This window comes from Myotis yumanensis, unplaced genomic scaffold (genome assembly GCF_028538775.1).
Source record: "Myotis yumanensis isolate MYYU_CA2020_CCGP unplaced genomic scaffold, mMyoYum1.0.hap1 SCAF_6, whole genome shotgun sequence".
NCBI lineage: Eukaryota > Metazoa > Chordata > Mammalia > Chiroptera > Vespertilionidae > Myotis > Myotis yumanensis.
In genome coordinates, this window is record NW_027223757.1 from 36,304,494 (window position 1) to 36,316,082 (window position 11,589).

The 11,589-nt window shown below is 41.4% G+C and overlaps 1 pseudogene; it reads right to left on the reverse strand.

Annotated features, from left to right (window-relative positions):
• Positions 1-9,880: 9,880 nt before the first annotated feature.
• LOC139013090 (monoacylglycerol lipase ABHD6 pseudogene) lies at positions 9,881-11,309 on the reverse strand (annotated as a pseudogene).
• Between the last annotated feature and the right edge of the window lie 280 nt (positions 11,310-11,589).

Genomic DNA, 11,589 nt, shown 5'->3' on the forward strand with positions numbered 1-11,589 from the left:
CTACGAGGACACGCAGTTCTCGACCCGTTTACACAATAGCCAGAAGCGTTGTCTTCTTATTTCAAAAGGGAAAAGCAAGGAGGCTCCCCGCCCTGCAGGGCTCGCGTGCGACCTGCCTCCCACCACGTGGCTCGCCCAAGCCTCGGAGTTGGCCGAGCACAGCAGCTGCCGTGAAGCGCTGGCAACTCCGTGCTCCATTAGGTCAACCGGTGGGAATTGACTCTGCAAAACCACTTCTAGAAACGGATTTATTTAATGTAATTTGAAATTGATAATATTTTCCTTTAAATTGTCTGAAGTTGATTAACTAATTGAAAGGGGTCTCCACTGCCTCCAAAATTTACGGTGCTACCATCTAAGTATATCAGAATGTACATGGAAATTAATGAAAAAGGACCCAAAGCGATCACTAGAGGTTATTTCAAGAACCATGTATCTACTATTTCAGTAATAAACGTAAAATGTCAAACAGTTGCCAAGTAATACTCATTTTAACCTGCGGTGGCAAAATTGTGATAACAAAGTTATGACTTTTACTCAGAAATAAGAAAAAAAGCCAACCTGACATAAAAATTACCAAGGTGACAAAAGACTTTTCTCCATCATCCTTAAAGGAAGACTTTCCTTAACTAAAAGTGAAATATGATCATGTTGTAAGTGTGGAAAACCTAATAAAAAAGACATGGTTTTAAGTTTGCACGCTAGATTCCCTGAAGGGTAGAACTTGTCTTACAAAAAACATTTATTTATTCACATTTCTCCATAAAACCTGTTGAAAGAAGCTGTGTTGTGTGGTAGGTACATATACTAATCTCGCCATGTTTTTAAAAGCACCCAACTCAAACTGGGGATTGGGACAAAAGATAAGAAATGTTATTTATTGTAATAATAATTCAAAGAGAATGTGGCGGTTATACCTGGAATAAAGATAAAAGAAGAATTCGTGTTTTACAAGCTATTCAGTTATTTTGATGTTGCTTATTGAAATGAAGAATCAGTCTACTAAACCACTTCAAACACTAATTGTAGTATAAACATAATTTGGCTTATAATTGCTTATAATTAATTGCTTTTCAATTACTATTATGCTTTTCCCTAATGCAATTTAAGTTAATATAAAAGTGCCAAAAACTTGGCAAGGTAAGTCCTTCTTAATTTGATACAGGATAATTTTAAGTGTCTACCAACTGGACTGGTCCTTTGTAAAATATATTATTTTTCCTTAGTGGCCCCCTCAGATGATTTACCATAGAGCAGCCAGAGTTACTTTTTAAACATAAATCCAACTTAACACTTATTAATATTTTAATATTTAATACTTTAAAATTCTCCAGTGGTTTCCTGTTACATTTAACATCAGAATTTCTTTCTTTTTTAAAAAATATGTTTTTATTGATTTCAGATAGAGTAAGGGAGAAGGAGAGAGATATAGAAACATCAATGATGAGAGAGAATCATCCATGAGTCATTTCCTGTACTACCCCACTGGGGACTGAGCCCAGAACCCGGGCATGTGCCTCGACCAGGAATCGAACCATGACCTCCTTGCTCATGGGTCGATGCTCAACCACTGAGCAGCATTTGTCACTGAGGTCTTAGCTTAAATGTCACCTCTTCTGAGAGGTCAACTGTAATATTAGGGCACAGACTAAGCTACCATAATAAAGAAATCCCCAAATATAGTAACTCAAAAAATATTACAGTTTATTTCTCTCTCTCTAGTCCAGAGGTAGGCAGGTGGTAAAGGGGGTGAGTAGGCCGCTTGGCCCTATGAGATCATTTAGGGATCCAGGTTCCTTCTAGCCTGTTCCTATCATAGAGTACAAACTTCATTCACATGATTAAAGCTGGCCCACATCTGTCTGTATTCCAACCTGGGAAAAGGAGAAAAAGAGAAAGTGGAGAAAAACAATTTCCTTATGAAAATAAGCAGTAAATTGTAATATTAGTTCTGCTGAGTTAGTCGTATGTTCACACCCAGCTGCCAGGGAGGCTGGGAAATACGGTTGCTACCTGGGTAGCTAGTTGCCTGGTCAAAACTTGGGCAATTCTATCATTAAAAGAGGGAAAGGATGGGTGTGTTGGGACAATCTGCAGGCCTGCCACATCTTTCCTTACCACCTAATCTGCAGTAACTAGCTAGTTACTCCCTACCACATCATTCTGGCTTAATTCTCTGCATAATTCTTACGGTTCTCTTGTATTTACTTACTATTGTTGGCTCCCTCTCACAGTCAAATTAGACTTTAAGCTACATAAGTCTTGTTTGTCTTTAAGTGTCCTGATAAATACTACTACTCTTTCAAACTAACCTTATCTCCCAACATTCCACAAGGGCATGAATACCAAGAGTCAGGATCATTGAGGATCTGTCATATTCACTGGGAACTCCAAAGGAAATTTGTAATTAAGACCAAACTACCATTTAGTAGCTTCATTGTTGGTTTAATCTGTCAACTAAATTGACAATCCATGTCTTTTAGATATCCCATCTCAAACAAGGCACGTAGGTAAGTTTTCATATACTTTTGGATTAAATTTAAAGTGACTGGTTGGTATGCCGGAGCTGGCTTCTTCCTGTTTGCAAAACAGGAAACAAAAGTTTTCAGAACTTTTAGGAGCCAGTGGCATCACATTGGTAGCTTGAAATTGGCCATGGTGGGAGTATTTACTTCATGGAAATTGGTAAACTCTGCAAGCAAGGCTCTCCATACCCTCCAAGAAGTGGGTACTAAACATTTACCAGTATACCACTGGTTGTCACAAACCTGTCACTTTGTGATGTTGAAAACATGGTTTTCTCTACTGTAAATGTTAGTTCTAACACTCAAGACTGTTGTAGGGCTTCATCTATATACATAAAAGGCTAATATGCTAAGTGCCCCTCTGATTGGTCGCTATGATGCACACTGACCACCAGGGGGCAGATGCTCAACACAGGAGCTGCTGAGCTGCAGTGACTTGGCAGCAGTGGTTCTCAGGTGAGGCACCCCAAAACCAGAGAGGAGAGAGCCTGATTCCTCCTGGGGCTGCACGATTCCACCTTTGGCCGTGGATTATGTTGCTGGGGCACTGTCGGCCTCAAATCTGGTTTACTGCACACTTGTGTTTGCATTCCACACCCTGTATGACAGCAACTTTGCAGAGTACCCTCTCGGGCACTCCAGGACCCCTTGGGGGATGTCAGAGAGTCAGTTTCGCCCCAATCCCAGCAGGCCAGGCGAAGGGGCCCCACCTGCTGGAGGGACACTCCCCCACCCCACCCCCCGCCCCTCGCTCTGCAGATGCCCTTTGAGCTGAGCCAGGGCACCAGCCCAAGTGCAGTGGGCCGGGAAGGGTGGCGGGGAGGGAGGTTAACTCCAGGGCGTGTCTGGCCTGTCTTGCCCAGTCCTGCCCCATTGGCCACCTTCTAATTAATTTCCTTTCAATGTGCACGAATCTGTGCACTGGGTCACTAGTTGTATTATATTGTAAAAGTGATTCGAAAACTATAAAACAGCAAATAAAGATATGATATGGTATTACTACAAAATGCAGAAACAAAAGTACTGAAGAAAGGAATAACACTGCAATGCCTGAGAAGTTTTACATTAAATTGTGAAACAGAAGTGCCCAGATGTTAGAAGTTAATTCCAGCAGGGCATAATAAAATGCGAAAAGTTCATCAAAAGGTTGATGAATCTTGAGGCTTCAGCAGGGCTGAACATCTGCACATACAGGCAGTCCTTGGGGTTACATCGGACTCGACGTACGTCGTTTCATGGTTACATCACCATCTCCCATTTACCGTATTTAGTTTTTAAAAAGTTCCATCATTTCCACGTATGTACATATGTGCTTTATGTTTTATTATTTATTTACCACAAGTAAAGGTCAGGAATTGTTATCTTTTTAAAAATTTTTTTACTGTTTCACTTCATTACTGCTGTGTATGTGCTCCATGTGAGTGACGTAGGTGCTTATGTAGGTGGGTTCCCACTTACCACAAAAATCAAGGTCACACTGTAGGAACAGATCTCAGAGGTAACCAGAGGACAGACTGTATTACTGCCCGCTGGAACAGCAGAAGGCAGTTCCCCCAACCTGATAATCTTTTTATTGTTTACCAGGCCTTACCTTTGATATGTATATCTGCTTTGCTAGAGGGCGAAATGTGTGAATAAAAAGCCCTGGGTGCGGGTGAGGAGCTTGGTCACTAGAACTAAGCTTCCTTCTGGCCCTCCAAAATGCCTTCCAAATTCATATTTCTTCTCTAGCCTCTTCATTCATTTATGCACAGGCCCTTTTCCAGATTCCTGAACCCTTCTAGTTGCTGAGAACAACCCTGGCATTACCCAGATATAATGTCCTAAAAACTGTTAACTTCTTTGGTGTGACTAATGCAAAGACATATGCCAAAGGTGAGAATGTAGTTTTATTTGGAAAAATTCCCCTTCTGTTCCCCATTATCAGACATAGGGGAAAGAAAAACGATAGAAAATGTGAAACGGATAAGAGAGAATAAGAAACTCAGAATATAACAAATTTAGTAAAATTGTTTCCTAGGATGAATTAAGTATTTAACAGCAGACAAAGTTAGAAATAAGAAAAGATAGACAATGAACTTAATGAATGGAAATGGACAATGAGAGTTATAAACAATGTAGTTGACCATTGTCCTGGCAAGATATGCTAACATAATTTTCTTACTCATTTTCATTAGTAATTAAATATTCAGTAAGAAAAGAATTTGCACCAAAACCGGTTTGGCTCAGTGGATAGAGCGTCGGCCTGCGGACTGAAAGGTCCCAGGTTCGATTCCGGTCAAGGGCATGTACCTGGGTTGCGGGCACATCCCCCGTGGGAGATGTGCAGGAGGCAGCTGGTCGATGTTTCTCTCCCATCGATGTTTCTAACTATCTATCTCTCTCCCTTCCTCTCTGTAAAAAATCAATAAAATATATTAAAAAAAAAAAGAAAAGAATTTGTAATGTGGTTCATGAACACTTTTCACTTCAGTTTTTAAATATTTAAGTAGATGACAGCCTCTTTAAAGGATTTTGTATTTTTTTTAATATATTTTATTGATTTTTTTTTTTTTTTTTTTTTACAAAGAGGAAGGGAGAGAGATTGAGAGTCAGAAACATCGATGAGAGAGAAACATCGATCAGCTGCCTCCTGCACATCTCCTACTGGGGATGTGCCCGCAACCCCGGTACATGCCCTTGACCGGAATCAAACCTGGGACATTTCAGTCCGCAGGCCGACGCTCTATCCACTGAGCCAAACCGGTTTCGGCGTATTTTTTCTTTTGAGACTTCTGTTTTTAAGCTCCACTTCTGTATTTTCTTCTTCTTTCATGCTCTCAATTTGTACTCTCCTGTCAGCTAAAGAATAAAAAATATAATTGTTTTGAATATATGTTAAAATATAAAAGAAGTGTAAAAACATCACAAATTATTTTTTTCTGGTATTTTTCTTCCAAATTGTATAATCATCTGTTAAAATTAAAGACAACAAATATATGAATTTTAATTACTATAACTCAAGTTTATAATTATAAAGTTCTTAAATTTAATTTTTGAAAATTTAATGAAACCTATTAAATATATTTATGAAAATTAAACTAACTGCAATTCCAGTATAATATATCCATTTTGTTACTAATGTAGAGTCTGCATCATACTTAATGTATGTTTTGTCTATACCTACATATACACAAATTTAAGAATAAAAGTTTCAGTATTGCCTGGCTGGCATAGCTCAGTGGTTGAGCATCAACCTATGATCTAGGAGGTCATGGTTCGATTCCTGGTCATGGCAGATTCCTGGGTTTCAGTCTCGATCCCCAATACGGGGTGTGCAAGAGGCAGCCAATCAATGATTCCCTCTCATCATTGATGTTTATCTCTCTCTCCTTCTCCCTTCCTCCCTGAAATCAATAAAAATGTATTTAAAAGTAAATAAATAAAAATATATTTCCTCATAGCACATTTTTTAAATGTGGCATAAGATATCTTTACTAATAGGCACAAATATCTGTAGTTTCTCTATAATAAGTAGACAGTAGATAAACCTATGTTCAATAATGGTCTACACATTTAATGACTATCCATTATTGAAAAGTTTTAAAGTTTCAAATTACCAAAGAGATTTATTTATAAAAAAATTTAAGTACAATATAATTATTGCTAAAGAGTTAACCTAAAATAGCGCTAGCTGCCCTATCCAGTTGGTCTGTGAACTGAAGGGTCCCAGTTTGATTCTAGTCAAGGGCACATGACCAGGTTGCAGGCTCGGTCCCCAGTAGGGGGTGGTGAGTACAGGAGACAGCCAATCAATGATTCTCTCTCATCATTGATGTTTCTATTTCTCTCTCCCTCTCCCTTCCTCTCTGAAGTCAATAAAAAATATTTAAAAAAATATATATATATATATATATATAAAAACCTAAGCAACTGAACGGACTGAACAACTGGTTGACCAGTTGCTATGACATGCACTGACCACCAGGGGCAGACGCTCAATGCAGGAGTTGCCCCCTGGTGGTCAGTGTGCTCCCACAGCCAACCTCCCGTGGCCCCTCCCCCTCGCCAGCCCAATCGCTGGCCAGGCAGAGGGACCTCACCTGTGCACGAATTTGTGCACCGGGTCTCTAGTAAATAAATAAAAATGAATAAGAAAATAAGAGTTAACCTAAAATAAATTTTTTATTCCATTTTCATTTGTTTAATTTATTTGTTCCTAACATTTAAGTTCAGATGTCCTATAAAGACTATTATACTGTTATTTTTCTTGCTGACAATTTTGCAGCATAGATAACATAAACTTATTTAGCTAATAAACCAAGGCAGAATAAAAGTATTATTTAATGCTGATGATTTTAAGGGTATGCATATTTAACCAAATCAAACCAAACTCCAAGCAGCCTTATTATCAGATACTTTCCCAGATCACGTGATTCTGAAAAGTACTTGGGTTAATTTCTGTTATACTGTAGTTTTGAGCATTCTCATATAAGCAGTTGTTTGTTTAAGCCAATTTAATAGAGCTCTTTTTTAAAAAAATTAACAATGCTATCTGGAGGTAGAAAGTACTACAATGCACATAACATACAGACAGACAGAGATATAGATCTTGTAGCCATGAGATAGGCACCATAAAGCAAAACTCACTTATTTAAAGATGTAATAATTTACATGGAACTATTCAGATGGCTACGGTTTTTGTTTGTTTTTTACTAATATTTGTGGAGAAAGCACTTAAGATCTGTGTCTTGGAGCCATAGAGGCAGTTTGTGCTTTCAAAGAACACCCAGTCTCCCCCCACTTTTTCCCTTTAGTCTTAGAAACTGAGAATAATAAAGATAGGTAGGCCTGAATTGTTTCTAGAGCTGCATTTCTGGTTTCATAAAGATATGTAAGATATGGACAACTGCTCTCAAAATTTAAGTTTAAACTTAAGTGACATCATAGGTTGACCTACCTTTCTAACTACATAATCTCTAATTTGTTTCTTTCCCTTTACGCATATAGTTTTATTTTAGCTTAAGGAGGGAACTCAAAATAAAAATTCCTATCAGTCTCTGACATTAGTTTTTAATTTGGCCAAATTATTAGAAGAGAGCAGTTATATCAACGTATAAATACTTGGTGAAACTTATGCAACTTACACACAATTCAACAAATAATGGATAGTAAATTGAAAACATACTAAAGAAAAAGCAAAGACTCTTATATAACAAACTCTGACAAATCAATCTAATGCTGTTTCTGGGATGAAGAAATTATATATATATATGTATAATTCCCAATCTAAATCCCATAATAAATCCAATTAACAAAAGAGTAACATAATATGAAGTACTAAATCAGGTGAAAATAAATAGGAGGAATGGTTGAGATTAAATCTTCAAAATAGTCTGGAATAAATGTAGGATTCAACAAAATGTCTGGGAAGCAATACCCTCAAAATTAAGAAGAAAATATCAAACAATGTCAATTCCCCAATTCATCCCTCCCATACACTAGAAATATCAGGCACTAAGAATATCATAAAAAATATGAAATTGATGGTTAAATAAGTAAAAATCAAATTCATTTGTAACACAAGGAAATGTACAAGATGAAAGCAGCCGAGGCTTAAAAACAAATGATGGTGGACTTCTTTGAAGGTGTCATTCCGCTTCATAGGCTTCCTCAACAAGACACTTCACAATTATATTTGTTGAGGTAGAATGCACAATGGCACACACAGGGGAAGAAAAACGTGGAATGAACACTAGTTTAGTTAAAGCTGCAAGGATAGGAGGATGTGAACTTGGACACTTGTCTTTAGAAGAAATTTCTTTTTTTTTTTTTTCCAAGTTAAACTATTAAGCTCATCTCACTTTATTTCCAGAATCACTTGGCTGTAGATTCTCTGTAAAAAATTTGAAAGAGTGAAGAAGCCCCTGGGGATTTAGGGTTCCCAAACGCAACAGAAGAGGGTCAAGGGGACCTTGCCCTTTGTTTGTGTGTGTGTGTGTGTGTGTGTTTTTTAAATATATTTTTATTGATTTCAGAGAGGAAGCGAGAGGGAGAGAGAGATAGAAACATCAATGATGAGAGAGAATCATTGATTGGCTGCCTCCTGCATGCCCACCACTGGGGACTGAGCCGGCAACCTGGGCATGTGCCCTTGACTGATATTGAACCCGGGACCCTTCAGTCCACAGGCCGACGCTCCATCCACTGAGCCAAATCAGCTAGGGCTTGCCCTTTGTTTTTGATAAACCACTTCAATTGAATAAAAATTGTAAACATGAGAGAGAGAGAAATATTAATTGGTGGCCTCCTGTACAGGCCCTGACCCGGGATCGAACCCGCAGCCTAGATATGTGCCCTGACTGGGAATGGAACCCACAACCTTTGGTGTACTGGACGATGGTTCAACCAACCGAGCCACACAGATCAGGAAAGAACAAGCCCGACTTTAAAACACACTTACCCAGTTAACAGAAAATCTGCCCATGTCGTAAATAATTACCTTAGAAATAGTAACTGTCTGCATGCTGTTGATCTAGACTTATTATGTTTATTTCATATCACTGTGATCATTTACAGCTGTTGAGACTGATTCTCGAGCACATGACTGTTCACAGAATTCACAGAATTCATCAGCTCACTGGTGTTTACATCCAAGGGTTCTCGTAGCACCACCACATAGGACAGGCCCATGAGGTGCTTGTGTCTGATCATTTAGGACCCGAGTCTGGCTATTTAGGTAGATGTCTACAACATTATTGCTTCATTAGTCCTATTTTTAAAAAAGACTTTACTTTCTAAAAATTATTGATTTCCGAGAGAGGAAGGGAGAGGGAGAGAGAGATAGAAACATCAATGATGAGAATCACTGATGGGGCATGTGCCTTGATGGGGAACTGTGACCTGGTTCATAGGTCAACGCTCAACCATTGAGCCACATGGGCCAGACCATTAGACCTATTTTTAAAAATAAATTATTCCCGGAAACCCACCCTGCCAGGTGTGCTTTACACTGTGACTGAGTTCCCTTGTGGCACAGCTGACACTTGGGGCTGATGGAACCCCCACGGGAGAGGTGTGTTCTCTGCTGCTCCGAGGGCTGGCCGAGGCGGAACCATGTCCCCCTGCAGGTGTAAACATCTGCAGCTGCCCCTTCACAGCCGGGTCTTGCAGCTGACGGACTGCACTCACTTAGGGGCTTCTCTGTAACACTTAAAGACATAAACAAGAAGGGCTCGGCGAATGGGGACTAAGGCTCCTAACACAGCCACTGACCATGAGGGGAGAACGTCCGAAGCAACAGCAATACCTCAAGTCTCAGCCTGTAAAACGTGTTTCAAAGAAAATGATGTCCTCAGTGATTGTGGCTCAAGGGGACTGCTTTGAGAATGAACCTGAAGACTTCTCGGGAGGTTTCCAGGCTGGGTTTTCTGATTTTGTTCCGTATGAGTTTCTATTTAGTGAAAAAACATCTTGGAGATTTCTTCGTAGCCCCCAAAGCTCTGTGGGTCTGACCGGGGCAGGGCACTGGCTTCCTCAGGGCTGCTGGCGCTCTGGCCGCGTTTGGGGCAGGATCCCTGAGAAGTGGTGGCTGCGTCAGATTTGGAGATGGGAGCGGATGCGGCGTGCGGATGGCAGACTGCGCTCGGGGCCTCAGTCCAGCTTCTTGTTGTTGTCTGTACTGTGCACAGAAGCTAAAAAGTCGACGAGGAGCTTGGCTATCTTCCTAGGTCTCTCCATCACCACAGAGTGCCCACAGTTTTCCAGAAGTTCCACCTGGCAGTTGGGGATAGACTTGGCCAGCATGTCTGCCCCGGACACGTCGAGCACCTGGTCTTGTTTCCCCCAGATGATCTGCGTGGGGGCCTTGATCTTGTCCATGTTCTGGTGGAGGGAGTATCTCGACTTCTCATTGATGATTTCAAAAAACAGCTTTCGGTAGAAGTTGTTATGAGGGATGCGGGCGTCGACAAGGCCTTGTAGGATCTGCTGGGGCACCTTGAAGCGGACGTAAGAGCAGAGCTGCAGCATCTCGTTCATCTCCTCCGGGGTGGAAGGGATCAGCGGGATCTTCTCTACGGCGGCCGATTCCTCCAGTTCTCTGAGCCGTCGTATGAACTGATTATCAGTTGGGTATTGCAGGCCAGCGGGGCACACGAGGGTCAGGCTGCCGATATCCGACGGGTAGTAAGCAGCGTACACGCCGGCCACATTGCCGCCCATGGAGGTGCCCATCAGGTGGAACGGTTTTTTGTTCAGCTTGAGGCATTCCACAAACTGGTGTATCCTCTTGACTTGCCCGTCTATGGACAGGTCATCCAGGGGAGAGCGGGTGGTACCCTCATGTCCTGGCATGTCCACGCAGATCAAATGCAGGTTCTTTGGAAGGAACTTGACCAAGCTGAGCCACATGTCCTTGTGGGCGGAGAAGCCGTGGAGCAGGAGGACGGACGGTCTGTGCCCAGGCCTGCCGCGGAAGGAGTAACAGAACTGATAGTCTTCATGCTGGACATAGCGGACCTGCTTGCCCAAGGCCCGCCGCCAGTACCAGTAATAGATTCTTATCAGCGCCGAAGGCCACAGGAGAAAGGAGGCCACAAATGCCAGGATGGGGATGGCCAGCGTCCCGCCCGCGATCACGAACATGTTGACCACGTCAAGGTCCATCCTGCTCTTCAAGGCCGGCTGGTGCCTGCGGGGTGTTCAAGGAGCACAGTCTTCTTTCCCAACGGCTGCTGGCTCTGGTAGAAGATGAAAATGAGATTCTCACCTCCGCCGCCTGCGTCCCGCCGCACGAGTCCGACTCCCGCACAGTCCGCAGCTCTGTCCAGCCGCCGCGCTGGTGCTCGCGCTGCTCTCCGCTCTAGAAGAAATTTCTATACTATTTATTGTGGCTCAAAACGGATGATCATTAGCATGTATGTATGTGTGATCAACATTATCACAGTGTTCTGGAGGGATGCTTTTTGGACACTCCTCAAAATCAGAAAGAAAATTGAAAGCACTCATCTGTCAGGCTCTTGTGATATTTTCTAGCTTGGGATCCTTGGACATGACGACCATTCTACTGAGCAGCTTCAAGCAC